This window comes from Bos indicus x Bos taurus, chromosome 22, assembly GCF_003369695.1.
Source record: "Bos indicus x Bos taurus breed Angus x Brahman F1 hybrid chromosome 22, Bos_hybrid_MaternalHap_v2.0, whole genome shotgun sequence".
In the NCBI taxonomy this organism is placed as follows: domain Eukaryota; kingdom Metazoa; phylum Chordata; class Mammalia; order Artiodactyla; family Bovidae; genus Bos; species Bos indicus x Bos taurus.
Window position 1 is genome coordinate 55,584,264 of NC_040097.1, and position 22,475 is coordinate 55,606,738.

Here is a 22,475-nt window from a genome sequence, read left to right on the forward strand (position 1 = left end):
TAATGCAGAAGACCAAGGATGGTGACAATCACTAACATTTACTGAGTCTATACTGCATGCCAGCTAGTGCATTTACATGGTCTTATTCACATCTCACAAAACTCCATCAAGGTGGGAGTCTTATCCTCAGTTTTCATTTGAGGAAACTGGCATTCAAACTGTGTGAGAAATTTCTCCAAGATTATCAGACTACTGAGTGGTAGACCCCAGAGTCAAGCCTAAGTCCACCTCTCCCCAGAGCCCAGGTTGTAAACATCCTCACTTTGCTGCTGAAAATGTATGGACAGAAGAGGGTCACCTTGGACTAATCTTGCCACCTGACTGTGCCTGATGTCCCACAGTCACCAGGCAAACAAAGCATCGAGAACCGGGTTCTCATTATTGCCTTCTGATGTTGAAGCTGAAACTCCAATACACTGGCCACCTGATGCGAAGAGTTGACTCATTGGAAAAGACCCTGATGCTGGGAAAGATCGAGGGCAGGAGGGGAAGGGGATGACAGAGGATGAGATGATTGGATGGCATCACTGACTCAATGGACATGGGTTTGGGTGAACTCTGGGAGTTGGTGATGGACAGGGAGGCCTGGCGTGCTGCAGTCCACGGGGTCTCAAAGAGTCAGACACGACTGAGTGACTGAACCGAACTGAAGAGGCAATAAAGTCACTCATCCAACCAGAAGATAGGAATTTTCCTGTCTGTTTTTTGCCACTGAAGTTGGAGGGTAAGAGTCTAGAGGTCCTTCTGATTTGAAACAGTAATTTTTTTTACAGGGACCCCAGCAGAGGTGGGAGAGGGCAATGGCAGCCCACTCCAGTACTCTTGCCTGGAAAATCCCATGGATGGAGGAGCCTGGTGGGCTGCAGTCCATGGGGTCACTAAGAGTTGGACATGACTGAGTGACTTCACTTTCACTTTTCACTTTCATGCATTGGAGAAGGAAATGGCAACCCACTCCAGTGTTCTTGCCTGGAGAAACCCAGGGACGGAGGAGCCTGGTGGGCTGCTGTCTATGGGTCGCACAGAGTCGGACACGACTGAAGCGATTTAGCAGCAGCAGCAGCATCGGAGGTGAGAATATTTTGAGTGTTTGGCCATTGCTTTCTTCCTAGACCTTTGCGAGTTCCATGTCTACATGCACACAGGCTTACTTGACATCACTCAGAGGTCTCACCAAACTCAAAACTGACTCAAGGTTTTCTATCCCCAGCCCCACTTACCCCCTCAAACGAGTTCCTTTGTCCGTGTTTCCATCTCAGTGAATGACATCGTTTTCTATCTAGTTTGGCAAACCAACATTTACAAATGACGCCTTATATCTCTGTCTCTGCCTTTCCCCCACTGTCTAGCCTATTAGCAGACCTTGTTGGATTCACCTGCAAAACCTGTCTGCAGCCCATCCACTTATCCCAGCTCCATTGTCATGGCCAAATTCCAAACTCCTCTCACCTCTCCTCTGGACTACAGTTGTAGCCTGCTTACTGCGTCTACGCATTGGTTCTGGACTTTGTCCCGTCTGCTCACCAAACTACAACCAGATTAAAACACAGACTGATCCTATCTCTCACTTTGTTTGCTATTAGGATTGACAATAACAAACTCTGCAAAAGACCTTTAGGAAAGCTATTGGTCAAGGAAAGCTAATTAAAAATTTATTAGCCTGACTGAATAGGGGCCAACACTGCCCTGAGTGAGCCTCAGTGGGGTCTTGGAATCAGGGGCTGGAGATGCCTGTTTACAGGGTTCTGGTGTGTGCACTCAGGTGGCTTAAGGTGGGTCTTTCAAGGCAAACTGGTTGGTACATGGTCCATCATGTAACAGTGTGGGGTTGGTGGGTACAGCAAGGGGAGCATCTTGGCACAGGTCTCTATACATAAACTGTTACGTGTGATAAGCAGGCTGCACCCTCTTATCCTGATGGAAGGGATGAGTCAGGTGTTTGTCTGGATAAGTGGGTTGGCAGGAATTTCCTGAAGCAAATAGTAAAGTCACTCACTGATTTACAACAGGAACTTTCTGAGCGAAAGTCTCCTGGAACAAAACTAAATCATGTTGATATAGGTGATTGCAGTCCCGATAGTTAAGCTATACGAAGGCAAGTGGTTTTAATTCCCAGGATAAAGATCAAGTTCTGGAAGTGGCTGCCAAGGCGCTGTGTCCTTCCAGTCCCGTTGAGGCTGTTGTGCACTGTCTCTGCCCTGATGGGAGCTGGAAGCTGGGCTATTTTCAGATCCCACCGCTCCTCTTTACACCAGCTGTTGAATATCTTGGGATATGGTCCTGCCTCTTCCTGCAATGCTGCCCCCCGACCCCCCAGCGAAATTTCTGCCTACAGTTCAGATCTCAGCTCGATTCTTTGTTTCTTAGGGATGTTCTCTGCCTGCCTTCCACCCACCCCAAAGGGGGTCTGCCCCAATATAAGCTCTCTATACTTCTCTCAAAATACATGTATCACTATTTGTAATTATCTATCTATATGCATTAGAAAATTGAACTGTAATATCCGGGGCCTAGCACATAGTAGTTAATTATCATGGCAGGAGGATTGGCCAGTAGGTATGCTAGTTTGCCTTTTGATATAACTTCTTTATTTGGGGAACTCCTGGATACATACATAAAGCATAACTAATTCATGTCTTAGAGAAAGCTCTTAAGTTACCTTCTTAAAGCACGTGTTACAAACTGAAATGTCACTTATTCTGGTTAGTATATGTGCTCCTGCAGGAAAAGAGAATGGTTTCCCCCTGCAGATTAATGTAGATGGGCTTATCAGAGAAAACTTTTCTATGTTCTTATTTTCCATTATGGTTTATCACAGGATACTGAGTGCAGTTCCCTGTGCTCTCTAGTAGGCCCTCGTTGTTTATCCATCCTGTATATAAAGGCTTACACCTGCTAACCCTGGCCTCCCCCTCCAGCCTCCCCCGTGGCAACCACGAGTCTGCTCTCTACATCCGTGAGGCTGTTGCTGTTTTGTACATAGGCTCATCTGTGTCAGGTTTTAGGTTCATGTGTAAGTGATACCATATGTTATTTGTCTTTCTCTTTCTGACTAAATTTACTTAGTATGATCATTCCTAGGTCCATCTGCTACTGCTGCTAAATCGCTTCAGGCGTGTCTGACTCTGCGACCCCACAGACGGCAGCCCAGCAGGCTCCCCCGTCCCTGGGATTCTCCAGGCAAGAACGCTGGAGCGGGTGCCATTTCCTTCTCCGTCTAGGTCCATCTTTGCTGCTGCAAATGGCATTATTTGTTCTTTTTTATGGCTGAGTAATATTCCATTGTATATGTGTACCATATCCTCTTCAGCCACTCACTTGTTGAATGGACATTTAGGTTGCTTTCAAGTCTCGGCTGTTGAAAATAGTGCTGCTGTGAACATGTATCTTTTTGAATTATAGTCTTATCTGGATATATGCCCAGGAGTGGGATTGTTGGATCATGTGGCAACTCTATTTTTAGTTTTTTGAGGAACCTCCAAATTGTTATCAACAGTGCTCCAATTTACATTCCCACCAACAGTGTAGGAGGTTTCCTGTTTCTCCACACCCTTTCCAGCATTTGTTACTTGTAGACATTTTAATGATGGGCATTCTGACTGGTGTGAGGTAGTACCTCAGTGTAGTTTTGATGTGCATTTCTGTAACAGTTAGTGATGTTGAGCATCTTTTTCATGTGTCTATTGGCCACCTGTATGTCTCCTTTGGAGAAATGTCTATTTAGGTCATTTGCCCATTTTCCAATTGGGTTTTTTTGTTTTATTGTTTAATTATATGAGCTGTTTGTATATTTTGGAAATTAAGCTCTTGTCAGTCACATTGTTTGCAAATATTTTCTCCTGTTCCATAGGTTGGGTTTTTGTTTATGGTTTCCTTTGCTTTGCAAAAGCTTCTAAGTTTGATTAGGTCCTATTTGTTTATTTTTGTTTTAATTTTCTATTGCCTTGAGAGACTGACCTAAGAAAACATTGGTACAATGTCAGAGAATGTTTCACCTATGATCTCTTCTAGGAGTTTTATGGTATCATGCCTTAGGCTTCAGTTGTTATGCCGTTTTGAGTTTATTTTTGTGTATGATGTGTTCTAACTTCATTGATTTACATGTAGCTTTACAGCTTTTCCCAGAGAAGGCAACGGCACCCCACTCCACCACTCTTGCCTGGAAAATCCCATGGATGGAGGAGCCTGGTGGGCTGCAGTCCATGGGGTCGCTGAGGGTCGGACACGACTGAGCAACTTCACTTTCACTTTTCACTTTTAGGCATTGGAGAAGGAAATGGCAACCCACTCCAGTGTTCTTGCCTGGAGAATCCCAGGGATGGGGGAGCCTGTGGGCTGCTGTCTGTGGGGTCGCACAGAGTCGGACACGACTGAAGTGACTTAGCAGCAGCAGCAGCAGTACAGCTTTTTCAGCATCACTTGCTGCAGAGACGATCTTTTTTCCATTTTATATTCTTGCCTCCTCTGTTGAAGGTTAACTGACCGTAGGGGTGTGGGCTTTTTTTCTCGAGTCTCTGTTCTGGCCAGTTGATCAGTATGTCTGTGCTTGTGCCAATACCACACTGTTTTGATTACTATAGCTTTATAGTATTGTCTTAAGCCTAGGCGATTAGGCCTCCTGCTTTGTTCTTTTTCCTCAGGATTGCTTTGGCAATGCTGGATCTCATGGTTCCATATAAATTTTAGCATTATTTGTTTCAGTTCTGTGAAAAATGTCATGGGTAATTTGATAAGAATCACATTAAATCTGTAGATTGCTTTGGGTACTATCACCACTTTAACAATATTAATTTTTCCAGTCCAAGAGCATGGGATATGTTTCCATTTCTTTGAATGAACTTTAATTTCCTTTATGAATGTTTTGTAGTTATCAGCATATAAGTCTTCTACCACCTTGGTGAGGTTTATTTCTAAGTATGTTTTACGTGTTTTTAAAAGGGATTGTTTGTTTACATTCCTTTTTTGATATTTCATTGTTAAAGAAATTTGTGTATGTTAATCTTATATCTTGCTACCTTGCAGAATTTGTTCATCAGTTCTAGTAGTTTCTGTGTGGAGTGTTTAGGATTTTCTCTATCTGGTATTTTGTCATCTGTGTATAATAACAATTTTACCTCTTAACAATTTGAATACCTTTTATTTCTTTTTCTTGTTTGATTGCTGCAATTAAGAATTCCAATACTGTGTTGAAGAGAAGTGGTGAGTGTGGGTATCCTTGTCTTATTCCACATTTCAGCAGGAAGGCTTTCAGCTTATTATCATTGAGTATTATATTGGCTCTGGGTTTGTCATAAATGGCTTTTATTACATGGAGATATGTTCCCCCATATCCATTTTCACAACAGTTTTATCATGAATGGATGTTGAATTTTGTCAGGTGCTTTTTCTGTATCTTGGAGTTGATCATACGGTTTTTCTCATTTCATTTGTTGACACTGTGTATCACACTGATTATTTACATATGTTGACCCAACCTTGTGATGCTGGAATGAATCCAGCTTGGTTGTGGTGTATGACCTTTTTCATGTGCTGCTAATATTTTATTGAGAATTTTTACGTCTATATTCAACAAAGATATCGGCCTGAAATTTTCCTTTTTCATGGTTCTTTGTCTGATTTTGGTGTCAGGGTGATGGTGGGTTCATAGAATGTCTCTGGGAGTGTTCTTTCCTCTTCAATCTTTTGGAAGAGTTTGAGAAGGATCAATATAAGTTCTTTATATGTTTGGTAGAATTCCCCAGTGAAGCCATCTGGTCCTATACTTTCGTTTGAAAGGACGGTTTTTTTTTTAATTTATTTTTAAATTATGGATTCTATTTCATTTCTAACGATTGACCTACTCAAGTTATCTGTTTCTTCCTGACTCAATTTTGGTGGGCTTGTATATGTCTAGAAAATTGTCTGTTTCTTCTAGGTTGTCAGATTTGCTGGCATGTAACTGTTCATAGTATTCTGTTGTGGATTTTTTTTTTTTTTGTATTTCTGTGGTATCAGTTGTCATTTCTCCTCTTTCATTTCCTATTTTGTTTATTTGAATCTTCTCTCTTTTCTTCTTGGTGAGCCTGGCCAGAGATTCGTCAATTTTCTTTACCCTTTCAAAGAACCGTCTCTTAGTTTTATTTCTTCTATTGCTTTTTCAATCTGTATTTTCTTTATTTCCTCTCTGATCTTTGTTATCTCCTTCTTTCTTCTGACTTTAGGGTTTGTTTGTTCTTCTCTTTCTGATTCTTTTAGGTGGTAGGTTGGTGTATTTGAGATTTTTCTTGTTTCTTAAAGAAGACCCATATAAACGTCTCTGTAAGAACTGCTTTTGTTGCATCCTGTATATTTTGTATGGTGTGTTTTCATTGTCATTTGTCTCAAGGTATTAATATTTTAAATTTCCTCTTTTATTTCATTGTTGACCCATTGGTTTTTAGCAGCATATTGCTTAGTTTCCATGTAAATTTTTTCTTGTTTTTCCTGTGGTTGATTTCTAGCATCATGCTATTGTGGGTCAGAAAAGATGCTTAAAATATTTTCTATAATCTTAAATTTGTTGAGGCTTGTTTTGTACTCGAAACATACACATGGAAAATCCTAGAGAATGTTTCCTTTTTGAAAATGTTTCCATTTGAATAGAATGTGTATTCTGCTTTTTTTGAATATCATATCCCGAAGATATCAATTAAGTCTAACTGTTCTGTTGTATCATTTAGGATCTCTGTTGCCTTATTGATTTACTGTCTTGAATCTGGACTCTTTATTCTGATGATGATTATAGCCATCAACATTAATAAACAAGAACATCAATTAAAATAAAGCCAAAAGGCCAGAAGGGTGAGCTCTCACGTCCTATGACCATAGCAGAGTCCAGAAAAAGACTATTTCTTTATGCCTGGAAAGGGGTTAACCAATGAGAGCCTGTCACAACTCAGCCAATGAAAAGCCACAGTTATTCAAAAATCTTAATTTCTCCAGTGGACTCTTTGTTTACTATAGCTCCTTTAACTGCCTTTTCTCTCTTTATTTTTTAATTAAAAAAATTATAGCTTGTATAGAAATGTTGGCTGCATTCCCTGTGTTGTATCCTTGAGCCTATCTTACACCTAATAGATTGTGTCTCCCACTTCCTCTTCCCCCTTACCCACTTTAAAAGAGCTCTCCTCTCCTTGCTGTGCAAGGGACTTGCATGTGGCTTGCCATGGTTGCAGACTCTAAGTTGCAATTTCTTTTTTTAAAATTTATTTATTTTAATTGGAGGCTAATTACTTTACAATGTTGTAGTGGGTTTTTGCCATACATTGACATGAATCAGCCATGGGTGTACATGTGTTCCCCATCCTGAACCTCCTTCCCACCTCCCTCCCCATTCCATCCCTCAGGGTCATCCCAGTGCACCAGCCCTGAGCACCCTGCCTCATGCATTGAACCTGGACTGACGATCTGTTTCACATATGATAATATACATGTTTCAGTGCTATTCTCTCAAGTCATCCCACCCTCACCTTCTCCCACAGAGTCCAAAAATCTGTTCTTTACATCTGTGTCTCTTTTGCTGTCTCACATACAGGGTTATCGTTACCATCTTTATAAATTCCATATATATGCATTAATGTACTATTGGTGTTTTTCTTTCTGACTTACTTCACTCTGTATAATAGGCTCCAGTTTCATCCACCTTATTAGAACTGATGAAAATACATTCTTTTTAATAGATGAATAATACTCCATTGTGTATATGTACCACAGCTTTCTTATCCATTCGTCTGCCAGTGGACATCTAGGTTGCATCCATGTCCTGGCTATTGTAAACAGTGCTGCAATGAACATTGGGGTACACGTGTCTCTTTCAATTCTGGTTTCCTTGGTGTGTATGCCCAGCAGTGGGATTGTTGGGTCGCACGGCAGTTCTGTTTCTAGGTTTTTGAGGAATCTCCACACTGTTCTCCATAGTGGCTGTACTAGTTTGCATTCCCACCAACAGTGTAAGAGGGTTCCCTTTTCTCCGCACCCTCTCCAGCACTTATTGCTTATAGACTTGGATCACAGCCATTCTGACTGGCGTGAAATGGTACCTCATTGTGGGTTTGATTTGCATTTCTCTGATAATGAATGATGTTGAGCATCTTTTCATGCATTTGTTAGCCATCTGTATGTCTTCTTTGGAGAAATGTCTGTTTAGTTTTTTGGCCCATTTTTTGATTGGGTTGTTTATTTTTCTGGAATTGAGCTGCAGGAGCTGCTTGTATATTTTTGAGATTAATTCTTTGTCAGTTGCTTCATTTGCTATTATTTTCTCACATTCTGAAGGCTGTCTTTTCATCTTGCTTATAGTTTCCTTCGTTGTGCAAAAGCTTTTAATTTTAATTAGGTCCCATTTTTAAATGTTTGCTTTTATTTCCATTACTCTGGGAGGTGGATCATAGAAGATCCTGCTGTAATTTGTGTCAGAGAGTGTTTTGCCTATGTTTTCCTCTAGGAGTTTTATAGTTTCTGGTCTTACATTTAGATCTTTAATCAATTTTGAGTTTATTTTTGTGTATGGTGTTAGAAAGTGTTCTAGTTTCATTCTTTTATAAGTGGTTGACCAGTTTTCCCAGCACCACTTGTTAAAGAGATTGTCTTTTCCCCATTGTATATTCTTGCCTGCTTTGTCAAAGATAAGGTGTCCATAGGTGTGTGGATTTATCTCTGGGCTTTCTATTTTGTTCCATTGATCTATTTTTCTGTCTTTGTGCCAGTAGCATACTGTCATGATGACTGTAGCTTTGTAGTATAGTCTGAAGTCAGGCAGGTTGATTCCTCCAGTTCCATTCTTCTTTTTCAAGATTGCTTTGGCTATTCGAGGTTTTTTGTACTTCCATACAAATTGTGAAATTATTTGTTCTAGTTCTCTGAAAAATACCGTTGGTAGCTTAATGGGGATTGCATTGAATCTATAGATTGCTTTGGGCAGTATACTTATTTTCACTATATTGATTGTTCCAACCCATGAACATGGTATATTTCTCCATCTATTTGTATCATCTTTGATTTCTTTCATCAGTGTTTTATAGTTTTCTATATATAGGTTTTTTGTTTCTTAGGTAGATTTATTCCTAAATATTTTATTCTTTTCATTGCAATGGTGAATGGAATTGTTTAATTTCTCTCTGTTCTCTCATTGTTAGTGTATAGGAATGCAAGGGATTTCTGTGTGTTAATTTTATATCCTGCAACTTTACTATATTCTTCAATTAGCTCTAGTAATTTTCTGGTGGAGTCTTTAGGGTTTTCTATGTAGAAGATCATGTCATTTGCAAACAGTGAGAGTTTTACTACTTCTTTTCCAATCTGGATTCCTTTTATTTCTTTTTCTTCTCTGATTGCTATGGCTAAAAATTCCAAAACTATATTGAATGGTAGTGGTGAGAGTGGGCACTCTTGTCTTGTTCCTGACTTTAGGGGAAATGCTTTCAGTTTTTCACCATTGAGGATAATGTTTGTCGTGGGTTTATCATATATGGCTTTTATTATGTTGAGGTATGTTCCTTCTATGCCTGCTTTTCAGAGGGTTTTTATCATAAATGGATGTTGAATTTTGTCAAAGGCTTTCTCTGCATCTATTGAGATAATTATATGGTTTTTAATCTTTAAATTTGTTAATGTTATATCACATTGATTGATTTGCGAATGTTGAAGAATCCTTGCATCCCTGGGATAAAGCCCACTTGGTCATTATGTATGGTCTTGTTAATTGTGTTGTTGGATTCTGATTGCTAGAATTTTGTTAAGGATTTTTGCATCTATGTTCATCAGTGATACTGGCCTGCAGTTTTCTTTTTTTGTGTGGCATCTTTGTTAGGTTTTGGTATTAGGGTGATGGTGGCCTCATAGAATGGGTTTGGAAATTTACTTTCCTCTGCAATTTTCTGGAAGAGTTTGAGTAGGATAGATGTTAGCTCTTCTCTAAATTTTTGGTAGAATTCAGCTCTGAAGCCTTCTGGTCCTGGACTTTTGTTTTTTGGAAGATTTCTGATTACAATTTCAATTTCCATGCTTGTGATGGGTCTGTTAAGATTTTCTATTTCTTCCTGGTTCGGTTTTGGAAAGTTGTACTTTTGTAAGAATTTGTCTATTTCTTCCAAGTTGTCCATTTTATTGGCATATAGTTGCTGATGGTAGTCTGTTATGATCCTTTGTATTTCTGTTTTGTCTGTTGTGATTTCTCCATTTTCATTTCTAATTATGTTGATTTGATCCTTCTCCCTTTTTTTCTTGATGAGTGTGGCTAATGGTTTGTCTATTTTATTTATCTTCTCAAAGATCCAGCTTTTTGCTTTGTTGATTTTTGCTGTGGTCTTCTTTGTTTCTTTTTCATTTATTTCTGCCCTAATTTTCATGACTTCTTTCCTTCTACTAACTCTGGGGTTCTGCATTTCTTCTTTTTCTAGTTGCTTTAGGTACAGAGTTAGGTTATTTATTTTATTTTTCTCTTATTTCTTGAGGTATGCCTGTATTGCTATGAACCTTCCCCTTAGCACTGCTTTTACTGAATCCCATAGGTTTTGGGTGGTTGTGTTTTCATTTTCATTCATTTTTATGCATATTTTGATTTCTTTTTAAATTTCTTCTGTGATTTGTTGGTTATTCAGAAGCGTGTTGTTTAGCCTCCATATGTTTGTATTTTTAATAGCTTTTTTCCTGTAGTTGACATCTAATCTTACCTCATTGTGATCAGAAAAGATGCTTGAAATGATTTCAACTTTTTAAAATTTACCAAGACTAGATTTATGGCCCAGGAAGTGATCTATCCTGGAGAAGGTTCCATGTGCACTTGAGAAAAAGATGAAATTCATTGTTTTGGGGTGAAATGTCCTATAGATACAACTAGGTCTAACTGGTCCATTGTATCGCTTAAAGTTTGTGTTTCCTTGCTAATTTTCTGTTTAGTTGATCTATCCATAGGTGTGAGTGGGGTATTAAAGTCTCCCACTATTATTGTGTTATTGTTAATTCCCCTTTCATACTTGTTAGCATTTGCCTTACATATTGCGGTGCTCCTATGTTGGGTGCATATATATTTATAATTGTTATATCTTCTTGGATTGATCCTTTGATCATTATGTAGCGTCCTTCTTTGTCTCTTTTCACTGCTGTTATTTCAAAGTCTATTTTGTCTGATATGAGTATTGCTACTCCTGATTTCTTTTGATCTCCATTTGCGGGAAATATCTTTTTCTCATCCTTCACTTTCAGTCTGTATGTGTCCCTTGGTTTGAGGTGGGTCTCTTGTAGACAGCATATGTAGGAGTCTTGTTTTTGTATCCATTCAGCCAATCTTTGTCTTTTGGTTGAGGCATTCAACCCATTTACATTTAAGGTATTTATTGATAAGTATGATCCCGTTGCCATTTACTTTGTTGTTTTGGGTTTGAGTTTATAAACATTTTCTGTATTTCCTGTCTAGAGAAGATCCTTCAGCATTTGTTGAAGAGCTGGTTTGGTGGTGCTGAATTCTGAGCTTTTGCTTGTCTGTAAAGCTTTTGATTTCTCCTTCATATTTGAATGAGATCCTTGCTGGGTACAGTAATTTGGGTTGTAGGTTTTTCTCTTTCATTACTTTAATTATGTCCTGCCATTCCCTTCTGGCCTGAAGAGTTTCTATCAAAAGATCAGCTGTTATCCTTATGGGAATCCCTTTGTGTGTTATTTGTTGTTTTCCCCCTGCTGCTTGTAATATTTGTTCTTTGCATTTGATTTTTGTAAATTTGATTAATATGTGCCTTGGGGTGTTTTGCCTTGGGTTTATCCTGTTTGGGACTCACTGGGTTTCTTGGACTTGGGTGGCTATTTCCTTCTCAATTTTAGGGAAGTTTTCAACTATTATCTCCTCAAGTATTTTCTCATGGCCTTTCTTTTTGTCTTCTTTTTCTGGGACTCTTATGACTCAAATGTTGGGGCACTTGACATTGTCCCAGAGGCTTCTGAGGTTGTCCTCATATCTTTTAATTCCTTTTTCTTTTTTCCTGTTTCATTTATTTCCACCATTCTACCTTCTACCTCACTTATCCTATCTTCTGCCTCAGTTATTCTATTGTTGATTCCCTCCAGAGTGTTTTTGATCTCAGTTATTGCATTATTCATTATTGATTGACTCTTTTTTATTTCTTCTAGGTCCTTATTAAACTTTTCTTGCATCTTCTTGATCCTTGTCTCCAGACTATATATCTGTAACTCCATTTTGTTTTCAAGATTTTGGATCATTTTTGCTATCATTATTCTGAATTTTTTTCAGGTAGACTCCCTATCTCCTCCTGTTTTGTTTGGTATGGTGGCCATTTATCATGTTCCTTTACCTGTTGAATATTTCTCTGTCTTTTCATCTTGTTTAGATTGCTGTGTTTGGGGTGGCCTTTCTGTATGCTGGTAGTTTGTGGTTCCTCTTTATTGTGGAGGTTCCTCCCTGTGGGTGAGGTTGGATGAGTGGCTTGTCAAGGTTTCCTGGTTAGGGAAGCTTGAGTCAGTTTTGGTAGGTGGAGCTGGATCTCCTCTTTCTGGAGTGCAATAAAGTGTCCAGTAGTGAGTTTTGAGGTGTCTGTGGGTTTGGTGTGACTTTTGGCCGCCTGTATTTTAATGTATTTTAATCAGGGTTATGTTCCTACATTGTTGGAGAATTAGCTTGGTATGTCTTGCTCTGAAACTTGTTGGCTCTTGGGTGGAGCTTGACTTCAGTGTAGGTATGGAGGCTTTTGGATGAGCTCTTGTTGATTAATGTTCCCTGGAGTCAGGAGTTTTCTGGAGTTCTCAAGTTTGGGATTTAAACTTCCTGCCTCTGGCTTTCAGTCTTATTCTTACAGTAGCCTCAAGACTTCTCCATCCATACAGCACCAATGATAAAACATCTAGGTTAATGGTGAAAAGATGCTCCACAGTGAGGGACACCCAGAGAGGTTCACAGAGTTACATGGAGAAGAGAAGAGGGAAGAGGGAGATAGAAGTGGCCAGGGGGAGGAAGAGGGGAAATCAAAAGGGGCGAGAGCAGTCTAGCCAGTAATCAATTCCCTTTGTGCTCTCCACAGTCTGGAACCCTCAGAGAGGTTCACAGTGTTACACAGAGAAGAAAGGAGGGAGGAAGGAGATAGAGGTGACCAAGAGAAGAGGTGCAGTCAAAAGGAGAGAGAGATCTGGCTGTTAATCAGTTCCCTAAGTGTTCTCCAAAGCCCAGGACACCCAAAAAGATTCACAGAGTTAAGTAGAGAAGAGAAGGGGGAGGGATGAGATAGAGGTGACCTGGGGAGAGAAAGAAAAGTCAAAAGGGGAGAGAGCAATCAAGCCAGTAATCACACTCCTAAGTAAAAATTGGCACTGAAGATTGGATTCTAAAGGTACAAAATTGATAACAAAAAACAAAAGCAATGATTAAAAATTTAGAGTAGAGGTTAGACTCTCAAAAATACAATATTAAAAAAACAAAATCACAAAAATTATAAAAAATATATATGAAATTTGCTTTAAAAATGGGGTCTTTTTTTGGCAAAGTAATAGGTTATAAAAAATGAAAATTAAAGGAGTAATAACTTAAAAATAATAAAAATTGAAAACATTAAAAAATGATAATAGTAAAATATATCTAGGCATTTTTCTAGAGCTGTTGAGGGCAGTGTGGGGTCAGTTCAGTTTCAGATAGTTCCTTGTTCCAGCTTATACTTCTCAAAGTCTATAGGCCCCATCCAGTGTAGTCAGGGCTAACTACAGGGTTTAAATCTGTTGCACCTGTCACTTCCAGAGCAGTTCCCTCTTCTTTATTTTGGCTTTCTCTGTTTGCAAGTCTCTTCAGTGTCTGATTTCTGCCCTGACACAAGGGGGCGGTGGTGGTCACTTATTTAAGCTCACTGTCGTGCTGTGGGGAGGGAGGAACACCGCAAACAAACATCACTGGCGTGTGTGGGGAGAGCCCGCAGTGTCTGGGCCACACTGGGTTTGCCCCCGCTCACGGGCGTGTGTGCTTTCCCGGTCTACACTGCTCAGGCTCCAGGTTGCTCTGCAGGGGAACTGTCTAAAGCTGTCCCTGGGTTGCATGCACTTCCCAGGTCTAAGCCGCTCAGGTTCAGGTTCTTGGGTACTCCACAAAGGCACAGACTCGGTTGGGCCTGCGTTTTGTGTCCTTCCCAGGTCCGAGCAGCTCAGGTGACCGGGTGCTTGGCAAGCGCACTCTCTCCAGGTTGGGGTGCATCTTATCGCCTCCCCAGTCCCAGCCCCTTGGTTTCCTGGGTGCGCAGCAGGAGCGCCGTCTCAGGTGTGCCGTGTGTCTCCTCTGGGGATCCGATCTCTGACTGTGACCCTTCTGGTGGATGTCAACCATCCAGGATCCCAGGAAGACTTGGTTAGCAACTGGAGCCAGCTCAGACTTTGGTGGAGGATGCCCTTGCTTCCAGCTCTGGCTGTCGCCCACCTGCCTCCCTGCCTCCAGCAGGGGGAGGGCCCGGTCTGCAGCCGGCTAGCTCATTTCTGGTATTTGCTCAGTCCTTTGTTCTGTGAGCGGGCTAGGCTGTGCCTCAGAGCTTTTCGCAGGAAAGTTCTCTCGTTTTTTCTCCCTGGCTATCCCACAGTTTGGGCTGCTACCTCAGGTTAGCTCCCTCAGATTGTCCTCAGGGCATTCGGGCCTGGTCCCCACCCTATGCATGCAGCCCAAGCCTCCTTGTTCAGCCCCCGCTGCTGCTGGCAGATGCGAGCCTCTGGGCTACCTCTCCACTGGGAGTTGCTGGTAGGCACGTAATCTGTGGGTTCTTTTTTTTTTCTCCCAGTTATGTTGCCCTCCGAGATTCCAAAACTCCCCACAGACCCGCCAGTGAGAGGGTTTCGTGGTGTTTAGAAACTTCTCCTCTTCATGATTCCCTCCCCAGGACAGGTCTCCGTCCCAAACTCTTTTGTCTCTTTTTATCTTTCATATTTTGCCCTACCTCCTTTCAAAGAGAATGGGTTGCGTTTCTGGGTGCCTGGTGCCCTCTGCCAACGTTCAGAAGTTGTTTTGTGGAATTTGCTGTGTTCAAATGATCTTTCAATGAATGTGGGGGGGAGAAAGTGGTCTCCCCGTCTATTTCTCCGCCATCTTAGGACCGCCCTTCCAAATTGCAATTTCTTGAGGATCCAAAATAAACCCATTTTTTGCTAGAGAAATAAATGGAAGAATATTTATTTTAGGTCAGCATAGCTTTATAGTGTGTTTTCAAAGTAGAGTAAGCCTTCCAACTTAGTTCTTTCAGAATTGTTTGTGCCATCTTAGTTCCTTTGCACTTGTACATACATTTTAGAATTTCCTTACTGATATCTATCCCCAAAAAGTTAGAATTTTGATTGAATTGTCTTGACTCTACAGAATCTTCCAGTTGATGATCAAAGAATAGCATTCCATTTATGTTGGTCTTTTATATTCATCAGTTTTCTGTAGTTTTCAGCATCTAGATCCTGCAAGCATTTTGTTAGTGTTTAAACTGGCAGAGCTTGTCTCACTTTGGGGAAGTCACCACTATGCTGTCTTCTGCTCTTGTCCAGTTTCTTCACTAGTCATACTTAATCTGTATATTTTCCAATGAATTCTAAAACCTAAATCATCTTACTTCTTTTAATTTTGATATATTTCCTTCTTTAATATATCCATACTGTCTACTCTGAATTTTGTAATAAAAAAAAAAATAAAGAAAAATCTCAGTGTCTTTGAGTAAGGTAAATGAAGAAATTGTGGTGTATTTGTGTTTTAAAAGGTAAACTGAACCATAATAAATTTTGAAGACTTACAGCAAACATCTATTTGAATAGGGCAGTGCCAAACCATGAGTAGTTAGAAGCACTTCATGGAAGGGAGCTAGTGGCAAGGTTTTTATACAGAAGACATGGCTCATCTTCTTCATGGGACCATTTTACCCAATGACTTGGGGAACGTTGTGTATTTTTTTTTTTTTAATTACTGGAGTATAGTTGATTTGCAGTGTTGTGTTAGTTCCAAGTATACAGCAAAGTGACTGAATATAAACATACATTCATTCTTTTTCAGATTCTATTCTGTATTGGTTATTACAGAATATCGAGTTTCCCTGTGCTACACTGTAGGTCCTTGTTGATTATTTATTTTATATATAGCAGTGTGTGTATGTTAACCCCAAGCTACTAAATTGTCCCCCCACCACTACATTTCCCCTTTGGGAACCATAAGGTTTTTTTTTTTAATGTGTATTTATTTTTTAATATAAATTTATTTATTTTAATTGGAGGCTAATTACTTTACAATATTGTATTGGTTTTGCCATACATCAACATGAAGTTTGTTTTTTAAATCTTTGAGTCTGTTTTTGTTTTGTAATAAATTCATTTGTGTTTTCTCAAAATTAGATTTCACATGGGAGTGACATCATATACTTATCATGCTCTAACTTAGGTCACTTAGTAGGATCATCTCTAGGCCCATTCCTGCTGTGGCAAATGGCATTAGTTCATTCTTTTTTATGGCTGAGTAATTTTCACTATATATATATATACACACACATATACACACACACACACCACTTCTTCTTTATCCATTTATTTGTCAGTGGACATTTAGATTGTTTCCATGTCCTGGATATTGTAAATAGTGCAGTAGTGAACACTGGGATGAATGTGTATTTTTGAATTATGGTTTTCTCTATATACACACCCAGGAGTAGGATTGCTGGATCATATGGTATCTCTTTGTTTTTTATGGAACCTCCATACTGTTCTCCATAGAGACTGTTACCAATTTACATTTCTACCAGTGGATATTCCTTTTTCTCCACACCTTCTCTAGAATTTATTGTCTGTAGATTTTTTGATTATGGCCATTCTGACCAGTGTGAGCTGATACCTTATTGTAGTTTTGATTTGCATTTCTCTGATAGTGATGTTGAGATATTATGTCTCTAAAATATGACACCATCATAACTTCATTTTGGAGTAGATAATAGATCATTTGATCTATTTGCCAACATCCGTTGGATCATCAAAAAAGCAAGAGAGTTTCAGAAAAACATCTGCTTCTGCTTTATCGACTATGCCAAAGCCTTTGAGTGGATCACAACTAACTGTGGAAAATTCTTAAAGAGATGGGAATACCAGACCACCTTACCTGCCTCCTGAGAAATCTGTATGCAGGTCAGGAAGCAACAATTAGAACCAGACATGGAACAACAGGCTGGTTCCAAATTGGCAAAGGAGCATGTCAAGGCTGTATACTATCACCCTGCTTATTTAACTTATATGCAGAGTACATTATGCAAAATGCCAGGCTGGATGAAGCACAAGCTGGAATCAAGATTGCTGGGAGAAATATCAATAACCTCAGATATGCAGACCACCCTTATGGCAGAAAGCAAAGAGGAATTCAAGAGCCTCTTGACAAAAGTAAGAGAAGAAAGGGAAAAAGCAGCCTTAAAGCTCAACGTTTAAAAAACTAAGATCATGGCACCTGGCCCCATCACTTCATGGCAAATTGATGGGGAAAACAATGGAAACAGTAACAGACTCTATTTTTTTGTGCTCCAAAGTCACTGCAGATGGTGACTGCAGCGTGAAAATAAAAGATGCTTGCTCCTTGGAAGAAAAGCTATGACCAACCTGGACAGCATATTAAAAAGCAGAGACATTACTTTGCCAGCAAAGGTCCATCTAGTCAAAGCTATGGTTTTTCTAGTAGTTATGTATGGGTGTGAGAGTTGGACCATAAAGAAGGCTGAGTGCCGAAGAATTGATGCTTTTGAACTGTGGTGTTGGAGAAGACTCTTGAGAGTCCCTTGGACTGCAAGGAGATCCAACCAGTCCATCTTAAAGGAAATCAGTCATGAATATTCACTGGAAGGACTGATGCTGAAGCTGAAACTCCAGTCCTTTGGCCACTTGATGTGAAGAACTGACTCACTGGAAAAGACCCTGACGCTGGGAAAGATTGAAGGCAGGAGGAGAAGGGGATGACAGTGGGTGAGATGGTTGGATGGCATCACCGACTCAATGGACATGAGTTTGAGCAAGCTCTGGGAGTTAGTGATGGACAGGGAAGCCTGGTGTGCTGCAGTCCATGGGGTTGCAAAGTCAGACACAACTGAGTGACTGAACTGAACTGAATAGAAATCAATACTTACATATACCTATCTCTGTCCTAACCACTTTGAAAATAGTTAACTCTATTTTTATAGTTATTCTTACTACTCTCCCAGTTAGGTTCCATTTTATTTGGTAAGGAATCAAATAGAATGATTAAAAGGTTTACACCATGTCAGATAGTGCAGAGCTAGGATTTGAACCAAACCAAGGAAGTCTGGCTCTAGAGGTCCCAATTTTAATGATTTTGTTATGAATAAACAAAATATGACATTTTGAAGACACGTCATTCTTTCTGATGACTCTAGCACCAGGGCTATCATTACTGTCTACATTGCAGACATAGAGGGGGAAGATTAGAGGACAGTTTTAGCAGTGCTGTTTCGCATAGGCTGCACAAGTGTGACTTTTCAGGAAGGGGTGTGTGTGTGTGTGTGTGTGTGTGTGTGTGTGTGTGTGTGTAAAGAGTGAGACAGCACACATTTCATAGCATGTGCAATTTTAGCTTAATTAGAATAGGAAGACTCTTAACAAGCTATTTTTAAATGCACCAATATCAGGAGGTATATTAGAATTAAATTTCACCACATGAGGCTGATTGGCAGGCCATGTAATGGGGGAAATTTCCCAGTCTTGTCTTTATCTGAACAGTTTGCAAAGTAGGCCCCAAAGCCATGGCCCCACACTCATGGTCTGGAGCTATAATTATCCAAGTTAAAAAAAAAAAACTAATTGGAAATATGATAAGTAACGATTAGGCAGCCTATTTCTGGAGAAAAATGAACAAAATTGCAGATGTCAACTTTAGTGACTTTTGTGAAAACGGATGGACAAGTTTGCTTAAATGAAAACTTCCCTGTCACTCAGGAAGGCTTTTCCCTCTGCACTAGACTATTAGTGGACACACTGTCATTTGCATAGAGAACTTAAAAGCCACCACTGCACACTAGAAACTGCCAGGCACAGAGAGTGCCTGCATTCCAGAGCTGCTGAAGGGTGTGAGGGCCAGGACCCTGCTGAGGGCACTTGGAGATTTACCACCACCAGGAATGCTCCCGACTTTGCAGTAGCCAGAACTGAAATAACCCGGGCAAAACGGAGCCCTCGAGGGGGGTCGGAAGACCTTGGCTCCCGTTTTGGCTGGAGCGCTTGGGCTGGAGCCCAGAATCCATTCCTTTGAGGAACAATCTTCACTCCCTAACGGCCACCCCAACCCCTCCAGTGTGCACTGCATCGTCCTCATCTGGGTTTGACCCTAAGGAATCAGACCCTTGAGCATCCTAGGCTCCACCTGCCTTCAACTCCCGCTTCACCTTGTGTTCAGGGTCTATGTGTGCACTCCGGAATCTGACTGCTTCAGTTGCCGTCCTGGCCTTAGGACTGCTCACCGTGGGCCCTTACTGATGCCTCACTCCTTGCTTCAGTTTCCTCACCTCTAATGTGGAGGTGAGACTATCTCATAGGTTGGTGGCAGTGATGAAAAGAGATACAGATGGAAAAACACAGCACGTGGTGTTTGGTGCTTCCCAAGGGCTAGTGTGGATCTGCTTCCTTGCAGGGAGCATGCTAACCTCATCATTCCTCATCCCAGCCCCTGCAGCTGCCAAAAATAAGGACAATTATCTACTTATTGCATTAAAAAAAAAGTCAATTCAAGTTTTTAAACTCAGCTATATTTCAAGCCATAATATTTGTAAAAGTCCAGGCTGAATGTGTTATTGATATTTCTCCCGGCAATTTTGATTCCAGCTTGTGCTTCTTCTAACCCAGTGTTTCTCATGATGTACTCTGCATATAAGTTAAATAAGCAGGGTGACAGTATACAGCCTTGACGAACTCCTTTTCCTATTTGGAACCAGTCTGTTGTTCTCATGCGAAGAGCTGACTTATTGGAAAAGACTGATGCTGGGAGGGATTGGGGGCAGGAGGAGAAGGGACGACAGAGAATGTGATGGCTGGATGGCATCACTGACTTGATGGACGTGAGTCTGAGTGAACTCCGGGAGCTGGTGATGGACAGGGAGGCCTGGCGTGCTGTGATTCATGGGGTGGCAGAGTCGGACATGACTGAGCGACTGAACTAAGGCTGAATGTGTTAATTTTTTTTCTGCTGCTGCTGCCGCTAAGTCGCTTCAGTCGTGTCCAACTCTGTGCGACCCCATAGACGGCAGCCCACCAGGCTCCCCCGTCCCTGGGATTCTCCAGGCAAGAACACTGGAGTGGGTTGCCATTTCCTTCTCCAATGCGTGAAAGTGAAGTAGCTCGGTAGTGCCTGACTCTTAACGACCCCATGGACTGCAGCCTACCAGGCTCCTCCATCCATGGGATTTTCCAGGCAAGAGTAGTGGAGTGGGTTGCCATTGCTAAAAAATAAACAGACACACTAAAAAAAAAAATGTTTTTAAAGGCTGGCACAGTCTGAAACCTTATGAAGGAGCGTGCACATTTGTCCCCCAGTCCTGCTCTCAGCAAGAACTTAGGCAGCACTTCTCACACGAGAGGAAGCTTGTCCGGCAGCACAGACAAGGACGCGCACACCTTCCCTGTCCTGGTTGTGCGTGCAGCCCCAGGGGAGCAGGGCGGGGGATGAGAACGATGGTGCCGTGAGGAAGGGGCAGGACGTTTTGTGGTGATGTGGCCCTGTCATGCCACTGGGCAGGCCAGCCCTCAGGAGACAGTACAGAAAAGAACCAAGCATTACTCCAAATGATTATTCCAGATTTGAGGTCCAGGACAACTTGGCTCCGCAAGCAGACCAAGTTCTCTGAGACCTTAAGCTTCTTACCGGAGTCTTTGGCGCATTTCTCACCTGGGAAATGGGCACTACCCACCTCAGGGAGGAAGTCCAGGCCAGTGCTCAGTGAGTGGGCACCCTCCCCAGATGACCGCTGTGCACCCAGGACAGGAGCTGTCCTGTGCTCCAGGCTTGCGGCACATCCATTTCTCCTCTGTGCTGTTAGTGCGCCCTAACATGTATCTCAGTCTTAGCCTCTCTGGAAAACAGCCCTGGCACACTAAAGCAGCCTAACATTGGTCAATATGCCCTGAGGGCTTTCCAATTTCAACAGCAACTCCAAACGCCTTACCAGTATTCCTTACCACAGTGGTCTCTGGTATTAGACGAAGCCTGTAAAAATTACACTGTACACATGATTAAGTGAGGCATGGGAAGATTAAGTAATTTACTCAGGTCACGTAGGTGGTAAATGGAGGAGCAGGTAACCGCTAAAATTAGTAATCTCTAAAACTGCCAAGCTACTATTAAGATAGCATTAGAACTAATGCCCACAGTAGGACAGGACCCCGTCCACCTAAGTGACCCTCAGCTGGGAGCCACAATTTTGTCCCCAGGGGATATCTGGCAATGTTTGGTGATGCTTTTGGTTGTCACAGCTCTGGGGGTGGGTGCACTGTTGGTGCGAATGCATATCGGTGCAACCACTATGTAAAATAATATGGAGGGTCCTCAAAAATTTCAAAATAGAGCTACCAGACAATCCAGCAATTCCACGTCTGGGTATTTATCCAAACAAAATGAAAACGTTAACTTGAAAACATATCTGTGCCCCATGTTCACTGCAGCATTAAGCCAAGATATGAAATTAAGTATCCACTGATGGATGAGTGGATTAAAAATGTGGCACTTACATCAACAATATTTTCAGTCATGAAAATTTAAATCTTGCCATTTGTGACAACATGGACGGAAGTTGACGGCATCATGCTTAGTGAAATAAGTCAGACAGAAAAACGCAAATACCATTGAGATCTCACTGATGTGTGGAATTTGAAAAAAAAAAAAAAGTTGAGCTACAGAGAACACACTTGTGGCTGCCAGAGAGGCAGAGGGTGGGAGTGGATGAAATGGGTGAACGGGGTCGAAATGTATAAACTTCCAGTTTACAAAATAAGTCCCGGGGATCTAATGTACAGCATGGCAACAATAGATAATAACACCATATTGCATGTTTGAAAGTTGCTAAGAGCAGGTTTTAAAAGTTCTTACCATAAGAAAAAAAATTTTGTAACTATGATGATGGATGTTACCTAAACTTATTATGGTGGCCCTTTCACAATACATTCAAATATTGCATCATTTTGTTGTACGCCTGAAACTAATACAGTGTTGTATATCCATTATACCTCAATGAAAAAGCTCCAAGCGAGATGCGGTGGCTGGGTAGACAGGAAGAGGCAGGAAGCATGACACCTGGAGAAGGAAAAGATGGTGGCAGCCCGTTACTGTGAGGAGGAAGGGAGGGCAGAAGCAAGCATGTGCAGAGTCAAGGCTGTGCCACCCGGTTAGAAGCCAAGCTCTGTGAGAAGCCTCGCCCCAGGGGAAGCCTCGCCCCAGGGGAAGCCTCGCCCCAGGGGAAGCCACGCCCCAGGGGAAGCCACGCCCC